General features: G+C 39.0%; 1 long non-coding RNA gene across 1 annotated transcript; it reads left to right on the top strand.

Moving 5' to 3' along the window:
• Window positions 1-394: 394 nt before the first annotated feature.
• On the top strand, window positions 395-18,495 carry LOC148359357 (uncharacterized). The gene is made up of 3 exons (XR_015851378.1): window positions 395-634; window positions 10,287-10,400; window positions 17,693-18,495. It is a non-coding gene; the product is annotated as an uncharacterized LOC148359357 (long non-coding RNA).
• Window positions 18,496-18,870: the final 375 nt, after the last annotated feature.

Here is an 18,870-nt window from a genome sequence, read left to right as displayed (position 1 = left end):
AAACGACAACTTTGAAGTGCGTCTGTCGTTCATTTGACTTTTGAGAGTTGTCATCGGAATTGCAAATGATTGTCTGCTTGCTTCCTGTGTTTGTTTGTCCTCAGCCTCAGAGACACACTTTGATGTGACGAGCGTCCCCGATTCGAAACGGGAGCCGGACTATTGAAACAGTTCCCCTGACAAATATTTCGACCCTCTGTTATTGCCGGCTCATCCTATCAAACAGCCAGGAAGCAAATCATAATAATTTCCGTGTAAACAATAGGGATCTCCAGTGGTCGCTGCCCAGCTCCTAATTAAAAAAAGTCTGCACCAGGGGATAGAACTTTGGTAAAGCCGCAACCCGTCAACACGCATGCTCCGCCTAGAGCGTCACGGAGGACAATATGGCCGCTGTAAGGTCCACTGTGACAAGAGCGGGCAGACGTAATCAGCTTTGCACGTCGTGTCAACACGAGATGAGCTTTACAGCGTACTGCGCTTTGATGCTGCTCATGCAAAGCTGCTTTTTGATGGATGCTGAACGAACATACATACAGAGGGAGGAAGGTGGCGAGCACACTTCGCTTGACAGACATCTGCATTCAGCGACAATAAGCCAAGCTGCGGGGGTTGCAGTTGCCATTTCCCACAGGTACCTTTGAAAAAGGGCAGTCTGTTCTTTCATTTATACTGAACATGAATGTTAGCATTTTTGCCAGGCTTGGGGACGAACAGAATACATATAACAGTGACATGCATTTAACTCAATGCCAGGCATTTTTCTCAAATGGAAAGAGGCAGTGTAATCCATTTTTTGCCATTTTGAAGGCCTACCGAAGATGTCGTTATGTAGCTGTATAAAAAAGCAACATATCAAAAGTAAGCCTGAACAGTCATCTTTCAAAAAGTTTGTTTCCCGCTTTTGCCATTGTTTTGTGATTAAACATTGCTGAGTTTCTTAAAAATACTCGTTTCTAAGAAAATTATGAAAAGAACGGCTTCTTGTGGAAAGATACATTTCAAGCAGAGCTTTCACGTTTCACTTTTTTACATTTGTGGTACCTCCAATATCTAATCAATGCTTTCCATAAACAAATGGGCACAATGTATAAACACATCCATCCATCCATTATCTGCGCTGCTTATCCTCAGTACTGCCGCGGGGTTGCTGGAGCCATCCCAGGAATCTTCGGGCAGTGGGCAGGAGACACCCTGAACTGGTTGCCAGCCAGTCGCAGAGCACACAGAAACAGACTACATACTCACTCAGTCACATCTAGGGACAATTTGGACTGGCCAATCAACCTGACATTCATGTCTTTGGAATGTGGAGGAAACCGGAGGGCCCAGAGGAAACACAGCCAAGCTCGGGAACAACATGCAAACTCTGCACAGGAAGGTTGGTAATTGGATTTAAACCCATGAACCCAGAACTGTGCGACAAAGTAACTACACAGCTGCCATGCTACCCTGTTTGGACACGTGGTTTTAAAAAATGCATATATTGATCGGGGGCAGCACGGTGGGGCAGTGGTTAGCGCGTGTGCGGCACAGTTCTAAGGTCTCGGGAACCTCCTGTGTGGGTTCAAATCCAACTACCGGACTTCCTGTGCGGAGTTTGTATGTTCTTCCCGTGGTTGCGTGGGTTTCCTCCGGGCACTCTGGTATATATAAATATATAAATATATATGTAAATATATTCTAGACGACTGTAAAACAGTAAGTCAAGTCATTTTTTTTATAGCTCTTAATCACAAAGTGTCTCAAAGGGCTGATAACAACTACAGAATGACAATATAAATCAGAAAACACACAATTGCAGTTGAATAAATGAATGAATGCTCTTTATTGTCATTATACAATAGTACAAAAATTATGGTGGCTGCTCGTCGTAAAAAGTGATGTAAAGAATGGCCGGCTGTCCACTAGCATCAGTGACACTGTGGTTGGCCTGGGTCTCTATGATGAATAAAATACAAATGGCACCAATACAGCCATTTCCCACGAGTTGCATCTCCAGGTCATCAGTTGTTTGAGTACCAAATCTGGCAGTGGTGGGATACAGGTTCAGCAAGGGTGTTTTGTGAGAGTTGTACATAGTATTAAGTTGGACATGCAACCTTGCTTTTGCTATGTCCTCCCCGGTCTCTTCCTGTACCCAATAACAATCTACGGAGCACCCGGTGGTGATCAGTATTTCGTGGGCGCTCTTCTGACTTTCCTCTGAGTTTGATTTAATTGATAGATTTTTCATTGCTATAACAAGCCACGATCATACTTGCCGTCGCAGTGCTTTGCAGTTTGTTTTGGGTGGACACCTCGACTTGTGCGTTTACCTGACTGTTTAACTGACAACATACACCAGCCTATCACAGTCACACACATAGTCACTCCTACTCAAAACACACACACCACCCTCAGCTGCCTGCTCCAGTGATAGCATTTGCTATGTTTTGTACACTGCAGAATACAATGCATCGATAGAAGTCTGCTAGGTATCGAAACCACGAAAAGTAAATTGCCATAAAGCGAGGGATTACTGTTTATCCTTTTAGCCTCTGCATTGTCGATAAAAACATGTAGTTTTTGCTGTTACCAGGGACAGGATAATACAGTATAGAAAACGACTGAATAAAAAGCTTTCCTTTATGCTGATTGACTGAAGTCATTTAAACATAAGTTGTGCGAGGTCATCGTGTATAGGCCTAGTACAGAACATATATCGGGCTAACATGAACATCTTTTCAAATGTCGGTAATAATGACTTGCAGGGAAGTGCCAATTTGCTCCGGGGAAGGAGACGAATTTCCGTGCTGCAGAGGATTTGTTTTGTTTTAATCCACCTTGTCAGGAGCACATGAAGATGTCACAAGAGCCTGGGCTAGAGAACCGTTTTGCCCAGAACCCAGAAAAAATACCTTACAGTTTTTCTGTTCCTTTTTTCACTCATTCCCTATTATAAAATGACAAAGCCACCTCACATTGAGGTAATCTATTCCTCCCACATATTGTATTATACAAGCTGGAGTTGAAAGTCTGCCTTCAAAGCACCGTTTCAAAATGAAATAGAAAAAAAATGCCCGAACCACCCTTGACTGCAATGCTTATTCCGGAGCCGTACGTGAAACCGAGACAACACTCTATTAATATTTGATGCTCGTGCAGACCCCACAAGCCTGTTGCAAATCAATATCTGCACCGGGTTTCTTAATCTGCGAAGTCACTTGACAAACCAGGGGGACGACTGCCGCGGCCAAAGCGAATGGCAGGAATGGTTGCCTATTTGGAAACAAGCCGGGAGTCGCCGACTGGGTCATTAAATTATCTTCTAGCGTACATAGTGGAGGTAACAAGCAGGCCTACTTGTAAAATGGATTATCATCTTTGGCTCAGATATGCCTGAATCCCCCCCCCCAATGATGAATTAGCAAGGAGCAAGGAACAGTTTATTTACACGCTGATAAATGGGCATCTGCGCAGGGAGCACCGCCACGACGCCTGTTCTTCGCAGGCCGTGGTGGAGCCAGGCCAAGGAAACTCAACCGTTTAAAACCCTAATCCTGACTTCCAGTAGCAATATTTGCTTAGGGAAGAGGACTCAGATAAGCGATTTAATGCTTCATAAATGAAGTTGTTTTAAGTTATATATATATATATATATATATATATATATATATATATATATATATATATATATATATATATATATATAAGATAATATGCCCCCCTTATGCTCAACTGGGATCCGTACACACACTACAGTACAGGTTCAATTTGTTCAGCTAGGCTTGAGTAACGCCAAGGGAAATGGCTCGACTGCACATTCTCGATGGTGGCTCTAATTCCATTAAGTGAGGCACTGTTTTGACTACTGAGCCCCCCACAGCGGTGACAGTGGCGAATGGGGCGAATGTGGTGGGAGGACAAGATGTGTTCTTTTTAATGAAGTCCTCTACAGTGTCTCCTACTGTGTGCACACACTCATTATTGCTCCGATGTCAGCGGTTCATTCGTTAGAGCAACTTCCTTTGCCTGGGGCGTATCAGCTAGCTCCTCCTTCAAGAAGACTTTCTGCAATTCTATTTCCTGTATATTTTACCTTGTATTCCACACCTTTTTGTTTTAGCCAATCTGCATCCAGCAACTGGGCGTTGGTTTGCAGTCGCCATTTCGGATTGTGAAAACAGAACATAAGGACAGTTTAAACAACTTGAATGGGAATCACGCTGTTGAAATATTTTCCCACAGGGACATTTGCTAGCCTATAATAAACTATATTTCAATTTGCTTCAGGCTTGGTCCTTTCATATTTCCATTAAAGAAAATCAACGTTTCTGAACTTTTTTGCAGCACACTTTTTCATCAAAAAGATTTCTCAACTATTTAAAAAATTGATTCCTAATACCAATCTCTCTAATTTACTTCATACATCCAGATTTGAGTGTGTATGTGTGTGTTTTATGTAACTAATAGGCTCCAAAACGGGTGGTTTGTACACAGAGGTACTTTAGGCCTCCATTTTTTTGACTAAGTTTCATGTCAAGGCACCACCAATGAATACCAACAACAACAAAAAAACATCTGCTTTTGTGTAGCCTGCTTTTAGTGTATCTCCAACGCCTCCTGGCAGCCAAATTAGGAACTGCAGCTCCCTACCATCGACCACTCCAAACAGCCAAATCCAATATTCTATTAGCTCAGCACTGCCAGGCCATTTTGCTTGGTGTTTTAAAGCTTAAATTACCGTGTTAAAAAAATAACACTATAAACTGTTTCTCTCATTATGGTTGATCCCGTATTTATATATAGTCCCTAAAATTAGTGGAAAAAAATGCATTCTAACATTTTTCAGTTTTTTTTTTTCCTGAGTAAAAAAAAAGGTTTTAATTGAAATCAGCCAATTTATAAGAAATATTTTTGCATTATATGATTTATTATTTTGCAGTGCAATCCTAAAAGTTATTAAAAAAAACACTTATGTGACGAGCAGAAAATTATTCTAGCATTATTATATGAAAATTTAAAAGTTAAAAAACAATGTTGCCACCTACTGTTACGTATGAATGTTACAGTTACTTGGCTGATCACTAGAAAAAAGGCAAAGAGACTGCTTTTTGTGACGACATAATCAGGAAATTTCCTGCGGCATACTAGACAAAGTCTCATGGGACAGAAGTGAACCCTGGCACACTGCTTAAAAAACATCCATCCATCCATCCATTATCAGCACCGCTTATCCTCAGTAGGGTCACGGGGTTGCTGGAGCCCATCCCAACAATCTTCGGGCAGGGGACGCCCTGAATTTGTTGCCAGACAGTCGCAGGGCACACAGAGACAGCAAATTAATTACCTCATTCACACCCAGGGATTATTTGGACCTGCCAATTAACCTGAAACGCATGTTTTTGGAATCTAGGAGGAAACCAGAGTGCCCGGAGGAAACCCACGCAAGCACGGGCAGAATATGCAAACTGCACGCAGGAAGGTTCGATCTTATGACCTCAGAACTGTGCCGCACACGTGCCTACCACTGCGCTGCCGTGCTTTCCGCTTAAAAAACACTTCACTCATAAAAGTGAATGAAAGTAGCTATTTGACACCTGGTGTAACTTTATCTACAAAATCAGCAAAAAGCATAAATTGTCAAGACCAGAACAGAGACAGGACCCACTTGCGTACGTTTCTCTCATTTCTATTGGGAAGAAGGGAAAGGATTGCACGCACGATCAGGTGATCGCCGGTCGCGGAGAGCAGGTGGTTCCGAACGCAGAAGTGGTACTTCCGTGGCGAGCGATGGTGGTGTTAGGTGCGGAAAAAAACAGGTCAGGAGAGCAACAAACGTGGTCGAGTTCAGAAAACGGGTTGAAGCCGGGAAACAGATGGAAGCCAAAACAGGAGTGAGTCAGGGTCGATAAGCTTGCCTAGCGTAAACTGAGGTTCGCAGGTGACAAAAAGAGGGGGTTTCAAATAGTGAGAGGGACCCAATCAGAGTCCGAGGTAGTTGGCGCCAAAGGAGCGGGCCCAGGTGCCTCACATCAATAATCATGACATAAAATTGCATGAGACAAATTAAATCATGTTCAGAAATTGTACCCTGCAAAGGATCCAATTGGAAAAAAACTGTAAAAAAAAAAAAGTAAAAAAACGAAAATTGACATCCCGTCGTAGGAAAATGTTTTGACTCCAGTGGCAGATAATTGCATTCCTTCTACATTTCATAGGCAAGTTATGTTTGGATCAATGCAATTAAGAGACACATATTTTCAGATAATTTTTCTCTATAATGGTTTTCTATATCTACAATTTGGTTATATTACAAATCATAGCCTGTCAGGTTTTAATCCGGCCTAACAGACAAAAATTGTAAAAATATAATAACTATACGTAGAATTAACTTCAGAAATATTTATCATTTTATTTTACATTAATTCTGAGTGTTTCAAAACTAATATGATTAAATAATCTGTGAATCTAAAATGAAATACAACATGTAGAGTAAATGTATTTGTAAATTGCAAGTTAGAAAAATGTCTTTGTCATTTTTCCTCATGTATTGCCAAGGTATCGGATTTTATACCATCGGCATATACAAATATATATCAAATCACTCATTTTCCCTTTCCGAAAATGTAAACTGTACGTTGCTGGCAACAGTAAAAGTTTGCCCAACCCTGCAATAACATTTTCAATTTTACTTACTTTGATTTAAATTTGTAACTTCCAATTATTTTGTTTTATATTAAATTATAATGATAACAAATACAAGCATCTGCCCCCGCTTATTCTAATTATTTTCAATAACTACATTGAATTGTCTTTATTGTCCTTAATAATAACTTAGTGAAACATTGTATGCAATAAGATTAGACACGGTCCGCCAGGGTAAACACGTAATTAAGACATAAAAGAGAAAAATAAAATAAAAGACTTTCAGGATAAATAGGCAAAAACATTACAAATTGTTGCTTAGAGTGCCCAAGTTGTATTAATAGAGCAATGAAAAGAGTGCAATATAACAATATTGCAATGATAAGTAGTGCAATAACATTTAGCAGCATTACAAAACACCCTAAAAAACTTGCAAAATATATATTTTTCAGTTTCCAGGCTTGTTTAGGGTGTAAAAAGACCTGGGGAAGAAATTGTCTTTGAGCATCTTTGTCCTTGGTTTATAAGTCCTGTAGAGCCTACCAGAGAAGAACAAGTCAAAGATTTGGCCGGGTTGAGAAGAGTTCTTTATAATTTTAATGGGTCTCCTGCGGCAGCTGAGTGGCTAGTGTGTCCGCGGCACAGTTCTGAGGTCATGACATCAAACCTTCCTGTGTGGAATTTGCATGTTCTCCCCGTGCTTGCATGGGTTTTCTCCCACATTCCAAAAACATGCATATCAGGTTAATTGGCCGGTCCAAATTGTCCCTAGGTGTAAATGAGCGAGTGAGTTGTCTGTCTATGTGTGCCCTGCAACTGGCTAGTAACTAGTTCAGGGTGTAACCTGCCCACTGCCTGAAGATGGCTGGGATGGGCTCCTACTGAGGATAAGCGGTGCAGATAATGGAAGGATGGAAGAATGGATGCGTTTCATGCGGTAACAGAAGCCGGCAAGGTCCCCCTGACAAGTTAAAATGGAGCGAATTTTAAAAATTAATAGATAAAAGTAGGATCATTTTCTTACAGTTAAACTAGATTGGTTTTCGAAACGGAAATAACTTCAAAAATATTGGCAACCCCTGCCACACTGCATATGCCGTACTGTTTAAGCTAACGCAGAGAGTCACGTTAATGTTGCTGCGACAGAGAACGTGTGAGCTGCAAAGGGAAAGCGACTCCTGCGTTCATCTCTCTAATGAATTCTGAACCAAGCTCGACTTAAATTCTCAGGGCCCGCCGCCCAAATAAAAGCCGTCTTTGTCTAATCGGCACAGCTCAGCGCGCATACGAGATGGCATCAAGGCTGAATGTGAGTCTGAATCAAATGCAATTTCTGTGCTTGGTTGAGCAGGGAGAGATGTTTTTTTCTTTGAAAAAAAAACTATGACCTTTTTTTGTCAGGCTCCTCTTGAAGTCAATGGAGATGGGGTTATTTAAGCAGATGCAAATCTGCCTCTGAATGTAATTGGTGTTTAATGGGATGAAGTAGGATAGTAAAGAATGGGTCCTTTTTGGGGTGAATTTTACACCAAATGTCACAAGGATGCTTTTATTGGTCACAGACAAACATTCATTTTGTCACCTAAACCAGGCTGATAATTTTAACCTGGTTTAAAGCCCAAAATGGGGTTGATGGCTACAGTCCTTTCAGTCAAAAGAGTGTCCCAACATATGAAGTGATCGTTTGGCTTGCAACCCTATTCTTAAATTCCCTTAATGAATTTGCAAAGCATTATATTAATCTGGGGCGAAGAAGGAAAAATGATCTTAGAGAAGAAAACCTTTCCCAGAATCACAAATGTCTCGCGACCCTACTAAGGATAAGCCATGCAGATAATGGATGGATCGATGCCTCAGGTTTAAACCCCATCGCAAACAATGTAAATTATAACCATGTCTCAGAACCCCGAATTGTATTTTAATACTCGTAACCCTGGTTTGAAAACCCAGATTAAAAACCAGAACTCTCAAATAAAAACATGCTTTTCTAACTACGAGCAGTTTGAACCATTAACATGAATCCATAGCCAAGACTTGAAAATATTGGCCTTGCCTTTAAATCCAACTTTTATATTCCCTTAACAGGTTTGCAAAACAATTAAGAACTGTTGACCCAGAATTGAAACTCATACTTTACTCAAGAATGTCTTGAAACCCTAATCCTGCTTGGCAACCGAATTTTCTGTAAAATCCTCATGCACGTCATTCCCAGCAAAACAGCTCCCCAAATCATTCGAGCCTCTTTCAGAATGTTGATTCGATGAGGATGGAGTCTGTAATTATCACACTGTTGCATTTGCCTTTCACTTTTACTGTTTTTTTTTTATTCTTGAGTCAACTAGTAGTCAAAATACCCAAGAATTGCCAAAGTAAACAAAGACTGAGCTCCTAGAAAAGATCAATTAGATAAAAAGTAAATAAAAACAAAATAAATAATTGTGTCCAAACCATTTTTTGGAATTGTTTATATAAAATGTGTGCATTTGAACCCATCAAAAATGATCTTCAAACGCTTTTTTTGTTTTATTCATGAAATATCAATTTGTGTTTGTGTTTAAACACAATTCCATATTTCCTAACTAACTGGTGGGCTTTAAATGAAATGGCAAATAAATTGATTTTGATAAAGTGTTTGATGTTGGACCCCCCCTTAACATAGCTTCAAATGCCCTTTCTTTCCTGTGGGGAAATATTTTTGTCGGGATGTTTAACTATTCAGAAGATGAACAGCACTAAGTTTCCAGCAAACATTTTATTAAAATTCACAATGCTTCACATTGTTCCACATGAGAGAGCATGTTCATGAGATGGACCCGAGCCACTTTCAAAAGCACTGACCACCACCGCAAGTTTGATTTATCAGACAATGTTTTTGTACGCTTGGATACACAAACACTATTCTACTTGGCCGCTCAGCATATCCTATATTCTCGCACGGAAGAGGACGTGTGGCGTCAAACGTAATATGTTGTTAGCGGAAGTGCTCATGGATCCCCCTTAGCGTATCTACCAATTAAAGTTATTGTGCTACCGAAAGCAGAACATATTACGGAACGTATTAAATAAATCGTGAGGTCGTTCACAATTCTAACTAAATGTGACATGTATGCAATCTCCTGTGAGTTTTATGCTTTTTTTCTGTGTTTGACAAAAGTTGCCCACAAACAGAAGAGGACATGAGATGTCACACATAATGCGTCCACTGTTTGCAGAAGTACTACTCATAGATGCTGAAGCCGTAGCGTATATAGTAATTTGAAAGTTGGTCTCGTCTTGGTGTTGATTTTTCATGAAACTGTGTCATTTTTCCACCCGGACCAGAATTAATGTGGCACAGAAACATACAGCAGATTATAATGAAAATACTAGATGTTTAGGCAGGACCTTCGGAAAGTGACTCTGAAAGTGAAGAAAACAAACAAATTAATGAAGATTAAGCTGTTCTGGTCAGAAACAGGAAGACGATTTTGACGGTTATTTTACAAATTACCAGAAAAACATGTGAGTGCCAAACTGTTTTGCACCAGCTCTTTTTTTAAATTTCGTTTTACCCGTGTATTTTACTTATCCTAAAATAATTCACAACGAAACTCAGTTTTTCTTCCGTTGTATTCTTAAAAATACGCACACTTGTATGCTTGTCTGTGTTGTTGTAGCGCGGCCTGAAGCAGAGGGCTCCCGCGCCCTATCGTTGGGTGCTCCCTGTGTACGTCTTGAATACAGAAATAGACTCAGCAACAGCGACTGCGCCCTATGGTCTTGGAAATACGGTAAATAAAGCAGATGAGTAATACACACTTTTTTTATTTTCAATTTTTTATGAACACCACTTAAGCTTCCACAACTGTGCTCATGACGTATTGCAAAGTGTTTTTGCCCGATGCCATTGTGATCCATCTGACTTGGGTTTGTGTTTACGTGAGGATTACTGTGTCAACTATGGAACGCTGTATTGTTGTTGTTTTTCTATGTGGCTTAATTTCAAATACATTTTACCCCAAAAAATTATATTATGAAGTCTAAAATAAAAAGACTGCATTTGTCTATATAGCTCGCCTAGAGGTAACATCTTGGGCCCGAGCCCAGCCTGGGCCCAGCCCGAGCCCAGCCCGAGCCCAGCCCGAGCCCAGCCTGAGCCCAGCCGAGCCCAGCCCGAGCCTCGGCCATAAACTCATCCTCCTCACGAGTATTTACAAATTCGAGTTTGCTTCAGGCTCGGTCGTTTAATTGGTCAGGCTTGGGCTGATTTGGGCCTTAATACCAGCAGGCCCAGGTCAGGCTGGATTTCTTTAGGCTTGATCTTACCTCTAAGCTCTCCTAATAGGCATCCATTCATCCATCCTTAAAAAAAACGATCTGCTTTAAAATATGATGGATTCATTTTTATTTAAAGAAGACTCTTTATGAATATATTCCAAAAGAGCGAAATGATCAACCATCAGCCTTAATATAATATTTTGCCCACTTCAAATAGGTATATTCAAGACCACAACCCTTGAGTAGCCATAAGAACCGACATAAGTTACTTATACCATACCATTATTCAACAGTATTTTATATGATTTATATTTTTTAAGAAATACTTTCAGATACCAGCACACTTTTTCTAGACATTACCTTGAATATTATTTGTCTTATTTTGACCACACAAACACTAAATAGGCTAATACTGGTACCTGGTATTGGTAGACGTCTATCCTAGATTTTAACTGTAATTTTTCCTATGGTATTTTATCTGAAAAAATGGTTAAAATGTAGTCAAATAAGAAAAATGATACTTTGAATCATAAATAAAAATCATATGAATTCTAGATACTTATTTTTTTTGCAGTCCATCGATCCAAAATGATGGCTGATTTTTTTGTCTTACATTTCAAGAACAATTTTCCACTATAAATATATTTCAAACAAGGAAAAAAATCAGCCATATTAGAGGATTTTGCCCATTTTAAAAAGGTATGGTCAATACCACAACTTTTGAGTAGCCATCAATACCGACACGAATTGCAGATACCACTATTTACTAAAATTGTAAAATGGATGGTATTTTTTAATTAATACTTTTAAATCCGAGGAAAAGTTTCATTAATGTTTATTTCTTTATTATGCATCTAATTTTCAGTTCAAGAATGGGCAACCTATACAGAAATCAGACAATTTTGGCCATGTTTTTACACGATTAAAAAGGTTAATATAGACACCTGCATGGGTAGTCATATATTCTTAATTTTAAGTATTATTTATGATATATATTATTGAGAAAAAATAGTTAGTAAAAAAGAAAATGAATATTTAAAATCGTAGGTGCAAATTATATGCAATTGGGGTACTGTATTATTTTTCACAGTTCATCCATCCTTTGTTTACAAGTATGTTGTACTGAATATTTGGTCGAATTAGAGAAAGAGGTGAGATGTTAAAAATCGTTTTTTCTATTTATATGTTAAATATATACGTGTGCAGGTACATTCAATGGCTTAAAAATGTGTCAGAAAACATACATTCAGTCCATGTTTTACAAAATGTAGGACATTAACCTAATTGAATCTTAATGATAGAGGCAAAAGATACATTTTGCTCTTGCTAATGTATCTGGAGCATGTAAGTAAGATTTGGTCTTTTCGGTCTCAAAGAAGGGAAGATAATTTCTGCTTTTTTTTGCATTAGGGCCTATTATATGGCTGCTCCTACTCTGCAATATTTTCTGTCCTTATTTGATATTTGTAGCCACTTCTGTAGAGGTCACCAAATAGGTCATATATATCTCCCCCAAAAACCTTGAAGACAAAACGTTTTATTTTTCAGTCAGAGATAAAATCACGGCTGCTGTCAAAGGGATTTGTCCTCATTCAAATTGTTTTGCCTCTTTCCGTTTGCTTTTCATTTCCTGTGACACTCTTCAAACAGAGAGAAGTCAGTGTGCTTTATTTATCCATTAGGCCCTCCCAGCATCAATACATGCAGCATATTACAAGCCAGCCCGTTTAGCAGGATTTAGCTGGGATTCATTTTAAGTCTTAACGTTAACCCAAAAATAAATCTGACTGTCCAGGTATATATATTTTTTTATTATTGTTTTGATCATTTTAATTGGTCTATAATCAATTAGATGAATAGAAAATCATTGGATATTTCCTCTATTAATAATACTGTCACTACTGTTGTGCCTACTGATTAAAGAACAATAGTGTAATATTAGACAACTACATGTCACTGTATTGTCAAGTGCAACCAAAACAAGTACAAAAAGCACTCGGAGAAATACAAACTACGGGAACTCAAGGTGACGAAACCACAAACATATTCTTCAAATTATTTTGACCGGCCTTTTACAAGTTTTTATTTTTATTTTTATTTTATTTTTTTGTGGTACCCTCAGCAACAGATCCTGACAATTCCAAATCTAAGTTTACCGACCAATTAATATTTTTGAAAATGCATGTCTGGATGATATTACAAGTTGTTTTAATGCTTATTATTTAAGTTTTTTAATGAATAAAGTTATTTTATCCCTAGGAGCCTTTAAATATTAGACAATGAAAAAACAGGCATGCTCCTATTCATACTCACCCAACCCTTCCTAAAATGACATCATATGGATGATACCATTTTTTATTGTATATATTTATTTTTCTGTATTTTTCTAAAGAGTAAAATACACTGATGGTAGTCTTAGATGACACAATGGCACTTCTAAACATATCTTATATTAGGGTGTACACATGTTCAAAATCTGACAATGTTGTACTTGTATACTGTCATTTTCCATCCATCCATTATCTGCACCGCTTATACTCAGTAGGGTTACGGGGGTGCTGGAGCCCATCCCAGCTATCTTCGGGCAGTGGCCAGGGGACACCCTGAACTAGTTGCCAGGCAATCGCAGGGCACACTGGGACAGACAATTCGCTCGCTCATTCACACCTAGGATCAATTTGCACAGGCCAATTTACCTGACATGCATGTTTTTGGAATGTGGGAGGAAACAAGAGTGCCCAACGGAAACCCACGCAAACACGGGAAGAACATGCAAACTCCACACAGGAGGTTCAATTTCACGACCTCAGGACTCTGTCGCACACGCGCCAACCACTGTGCCACTGTCATTTTCCATGTAAGAATAAACTGTCACTATTAATGTACTAGAAATGTTGTTTAAATGTGTAAACGTGTTTAAATTATTAGCAGTGACCAGTTTTTCTGAAATGTCTTTCTTTTAGACAAAACAAAATCAGTTTTGCATGTACTGTCCCCAAAATCGTTTTGTAATGCGCGAGCATCGCAAGGGTGGTGATAATGTTTCCGGATCAAAGTATGTACAGTATATCTCTTCATTTGTCCGTTTGTTTGTTTATCTGTCCACCCCAAAAAGGGGGAATTGTTTTATATACGACCACTATTTTAGGTTATTTCGGGTAGGTTATATTAGATGTGAAAAGCTGACTCAGCACTGTTTATTTTGTTGAATCAGCATCTTTTCCTAGAGAAAAATGTCACACTCCTCGGAGTGAAACAACATTAAATATCAAAACCATGATTTACAAGAAGTCAGGTAAGTTACTTCAGATGTAAAACTTTCTCCAAAAATCTAAATCGGCACTTTTGGTTTTGTTAACTTAGCTTTTTCCCAGAAAGACATTCCACTCTCTCAGGCCATTTAATATAAACACAATATTTCAAAAGCTCAGGTAGGTTACCTCAAATGTGAAAACTGCCAAAAATAGCCGACCTGGCATTTTGGGGTTTGATAAGTCAGCAGCTTTCCAAGAAAAACATTCTACCCTCTCAGACCAGAAAAAGTTGAGGTGAATGACCTACCCAAAAAATGGTGTCTTGAATCAATGTGGGTGATGCTCTAATGGGACACAGTCATTCTAGTTTGTAGTTGCTGTACTCAAACGACGACATAAACACTGTTATATATGTTGAGTCACACCCTAAGTTGGCGTTATTGATGTACATTGTGTCCAAACAGAGGCTTTAAAATAAGTGAATTTGACGGTTCATGGTATTTTTATGTGCAAAATTCTTAATGGCTGCCACATTATGTTCTTTTCACTAATTCTGAAGAAGGAACCGGGGAAATGTAATCTAGGCACCAAAGCACCAAGATGGCAAGTCAACATGTAGCACTTACTCTGCAATTGCTGACAGTGTAGCGGTGCTCTTCAGGTGCCGTCTTTGCACAAGAGAGTGCAGGAGAAGCTCTTTCAAGGTTCGAGAGATAATTATAGATTATTACGGAAAAAGCCAGGAGCGAGCCGGGTCACGTCCAAATGCTGCCAGGTGGTTAATTCAGGGGGTTGAGGGGAGGTTGTGTTGACTGAACGGATAGGTGGGAGGGTGACACTGTTCCACTCCACTCTTCAGGGTTGTGTGTGAGAGTGGGCACTAACTGGCACTCACACTGTATAATTTTGGGCTTACTAGTACATTTGTCATACCATGAATATCTAAGAGTCCCTGGCAGGCAGAAATGACTCTGCAGCATTAATTGAAATATTCATCTCCCAAAGAGAGTTTTAGTTTGGAGGAGAACTCATATTGTTTTTTCCACCACTGACACATGTCTGCTCTTGCTTCAGTGAACTGCACCAGACTCTTGTTACGTCGCCTGCACCACGACTTGTCTAAATACCAGTTAAACACACTATATTATTTCTTTTTCATCATTTAATATAAATTCTACATGGAAATAAAACGATAATTATTTATTACAAATACATAAATAGTTAAAAAGTTATTTAATATTTCCTCGGATTTGGTTTTACTCTGCTTGCTTATGATGAGAAATGTAGTCCAGATGTTGCCCTACTTACGAACGAGGTTCCGGGCGATCGTTCGTAAGTTGAATTTGTTCCTAATTTTCTTCAGTGCTATATTTTTTTATGTTTAAGGCTGGTATAAGTAGCCTGTATTGTTTTGTACTTAAAAATAAACATTTAATAAAAGAATATGCTCTATAAAGATAAACAAAGTGAGGTTTAACTTACTTTTGGAAGATGAGCTTCAAGAGTTTGTTGCTTTCCTCTTCCGTGGTAAAAAGTGGCCCCAAAAAAGTGATCCAACCACTTTCTCAACCGCATCAAGGTTTCTTATTCCACTTTCATTTCAAAAGAAACGGCTCGCCTCTTCTTACACTTTCCACCAACTATAGTGAATGGATGCACAATATACTAAACAATAAAAACATCAAAGTTCTTAGCGCGCTAGAGATACAGTGTACTTAGTATGTTTAACTAGGAAGAGGAAGCCAGATTTCCTCTTTGGGTTGCATGCTGGGTGAGCTCTCACAGCGCCACCGGTAGTGGCCGAAAGGAGCACTACAGTATTGTCCTGTACTAATAAAAAAGGTGCACACGATACAAAATCCAACTTACAGCAATGTCCAAGTATTTTTCAACATCTTTAAACAGATGTTCGTATTACAGTTTTTCGTAACTGTAATGATCGTAAGTAGTGGTGCGTATGTACTCATTTTGCTATTAAAGACATGCAAAGAAGATTGTTTAGGATGCCTATTATGCACTGTTTATGTTATTGTCACTAATGGTCAATCGACTATCTAGCTATTATTTGATTTTGACTTATTTTAAGGGAATTTTCTTTTCGTTACCTATGATATTTAATAAAATGGGCTTTCACAACAGGATTTTTTGATTCCTGAGGGTTTTTGTACAGTCCTTTCCTGTTCTTCTTGCAAGCTCAAAATGTATTGATGTATTCTCACCTTATATTGAGTGATTACTAAACTAGAAACTTTTAGCAGTTATTCATTTACAATGCTATTTATTTATTAATTTATAATAAACACAATCTTAAATGGGGATTAGTGATTTATTCACCAGGAATTTAAATAGTTACTAAATGTAAATGGTCTTTTTTGTTATTGCCAACAATGCAGTAAACATGGGTCTGCAACAGGATTAGACATGGCACTTAAGGTTAAACCTGTAAAAAAGGCTTTAAAGAGAAAAAAATATAAAACCATCAGGATTAATGGCAGAAAAAACATAGTGCTTGGAGACTGGACTACGTTATGATAATAGTGGAGTGTTTGTGAATGAAAAAAAATAGTGCATAATCTCAATAGTGCAATGAAAATAAGTGCATCAACATTTAGTAGCAAAAAAATGACAAAAAACAAATCAGTCGAAAGATATGTTTTCAAAGTTTTGAGCGCATGATTACGGTGATAACGGCCCTAGAGAAGAAGCTGTCTCTTAGCTGGTTTGTCCTTGTTTTAAGGGACCTGTAGCGCTTAATTGCAACAGGTCAAGGTGGTTGTGGCTGGGGTGGGAAGAGTATTTTATAATGTGGATGGCTCTGCTACCGTAGAACAAGCTGGCATTGTCCTCTAAACTGCGTAGTGAGTGGCGGATAGTCTTTTGGGCTGTGTGGATTACTCTATGTTTCTCCTGTCTGATGCCATACTTCCAGCATACCATACAGTAATGTTATGTGCAAGAATGCTCTCCATTGTGGCGTTGTAGAAGGACACCAGCAGCTTCTGTTCTAGGTTGTTCCTCCTGAGGGTTCTCAGGGGCGCTGCTGGGCTTTTTTTGTATTGAGAACAAGTTCAAAATTAGAATATAAAGCAAATGCTTTTTCACATGCTTAACCATTTGCTTTACATAACATTTTCTCACCTAGAGGGAGCTGACATGATTGTCTGCCATCATGCTAGTAGGGGTTCCCAAAGACCAAAAAAATTCTAATACTTGTGTGCCGGAGAAGTCAGACGAAGCTTGGCGAATAAATGAGTGGTAAAATTGTATTCTTTTTTTGTGCTTGAAAGCACTAGTTTTTGGTTGCACTTGACTACACAATACAGCAACATCTAGTAGTCAAATATTGCAAAGTGTACCTTTCAATTCCAACCTTTTAGAGACAAACAAACATATGACACCAAATTGAGAAAAACTATTTCATTTGTCGTGAGGAAGTGCATGAAGGTTACCATGGTAATTTGCACCAAAACATTGCACAGATCACAATATTGCTTCTCTCCAGTTGTTTCTTTTATTCCACACTTGAACTCGTGTGGTCTCTCTCTTTGCAGGATGCACAATAAACATTGAGCTCTCAACTTTCCGCCCAAGAAGCAGCACAACAAATGATCCGCTGAGCCTTAGAAGAATGGCGGGATTGCCTATGAATGCGAGTGCCCCCGAAAGGACTTGTATTTACTTTGCAAATAAGAGACGTCCTGTGCCGCTAGCCGAGGAGGGTAACAGATGACGTCCATGAGTAGTGACAATGTCTACACAGGAACGACGGATGGATGGACGGAGAACACAGGACCTTGCCACAGGCGCCCACGCTGTCTTAAAACATTTTTTTACAATGATTTCCGGGGACCCTTACATCGGATCACCATAATGAGTCTTTACGGCATTAGTATTAGGAAGACAGGAGGCCAATAGGACACAAATATGTCAGGGACCAGGAAAATCACGTTTGGATTTGCGCAGCATCCTGACGGTAACACACCTACGTAAATATCTCCACACACATATGTTTGCATTATCTTACATTGGTAAACAGCAAAGCATGATGAGTCTGTTAGATATAATAGCACACAACAATGTGAAGTTTTAAAAGAACACTGTGTAATATTTGACTTGTGCTACAAAACATAAGGAAAAATATAAAATATGCCTGATTTTCCTGTGTATTTTTGACTTGTTTATCTGATTCTGCCTGCCTCCGATCCGACCTGCTTCCGTTCCACGCTACGATCTTCTCTCCAGTCCCGGTAAACTCAACCTGCTTCCGTCCTACGCTACGATTGGCTACGTGTCCCGAAGTTGTCTTCACGGCGTTGCTGCTGACGTTCGACGGTCATCGCGTCTCCCGCTAACCCTGTACGCTTCCCCAAATAAAAGACTTGTAACGAACGCTCTGAGGTCTCCTGCTCTGTTCTGGTCCGCCCTGACATGTACAATATGTGAACATTTCTAAACCTGCATACATTTTTAAAAATGTGCGTTTTTTTTGTAATCATTGTTAATGAATAAAGGGTTACGAAGGCCGGACTGATTGAATGTTTAAAAAAAAAATGCAGCATATATTTTAGTTCACTTTCTTGAACCTATTGAAAATCTAACAAATATATTCCAATACAATCAGAGGAATAAAGCAATATATTTTATGGCTCTGTAAGCAACAGGCAAAAAAAAACTGTATTTTACGTAAGGATACCAACAACATGAATATTAGATGCACTCGAATAAACTC

The sequence above is a fragment of the Urocampus carinirostris genome, chromosome 9 (genome assembly GCF_059441175.1).
Source record: "Urocampus carinirostris isolate Australia breed hairy pipefish chromosome 9, RoL_Ucar_1.0, whole genome shotgun sequence".
Lineage (NCBI taxonomy): Eukaryota > Metazoa > Chordata > Actinopteri > Syngnathiformes > Syngnathidae > Urocampus > Urocampus carinirostris.
The sequence above is the reverse complement of the archived record's forward strand: the minus strand, read 5'-3'. Positions and strand labels throughout refer to the sequence as shown.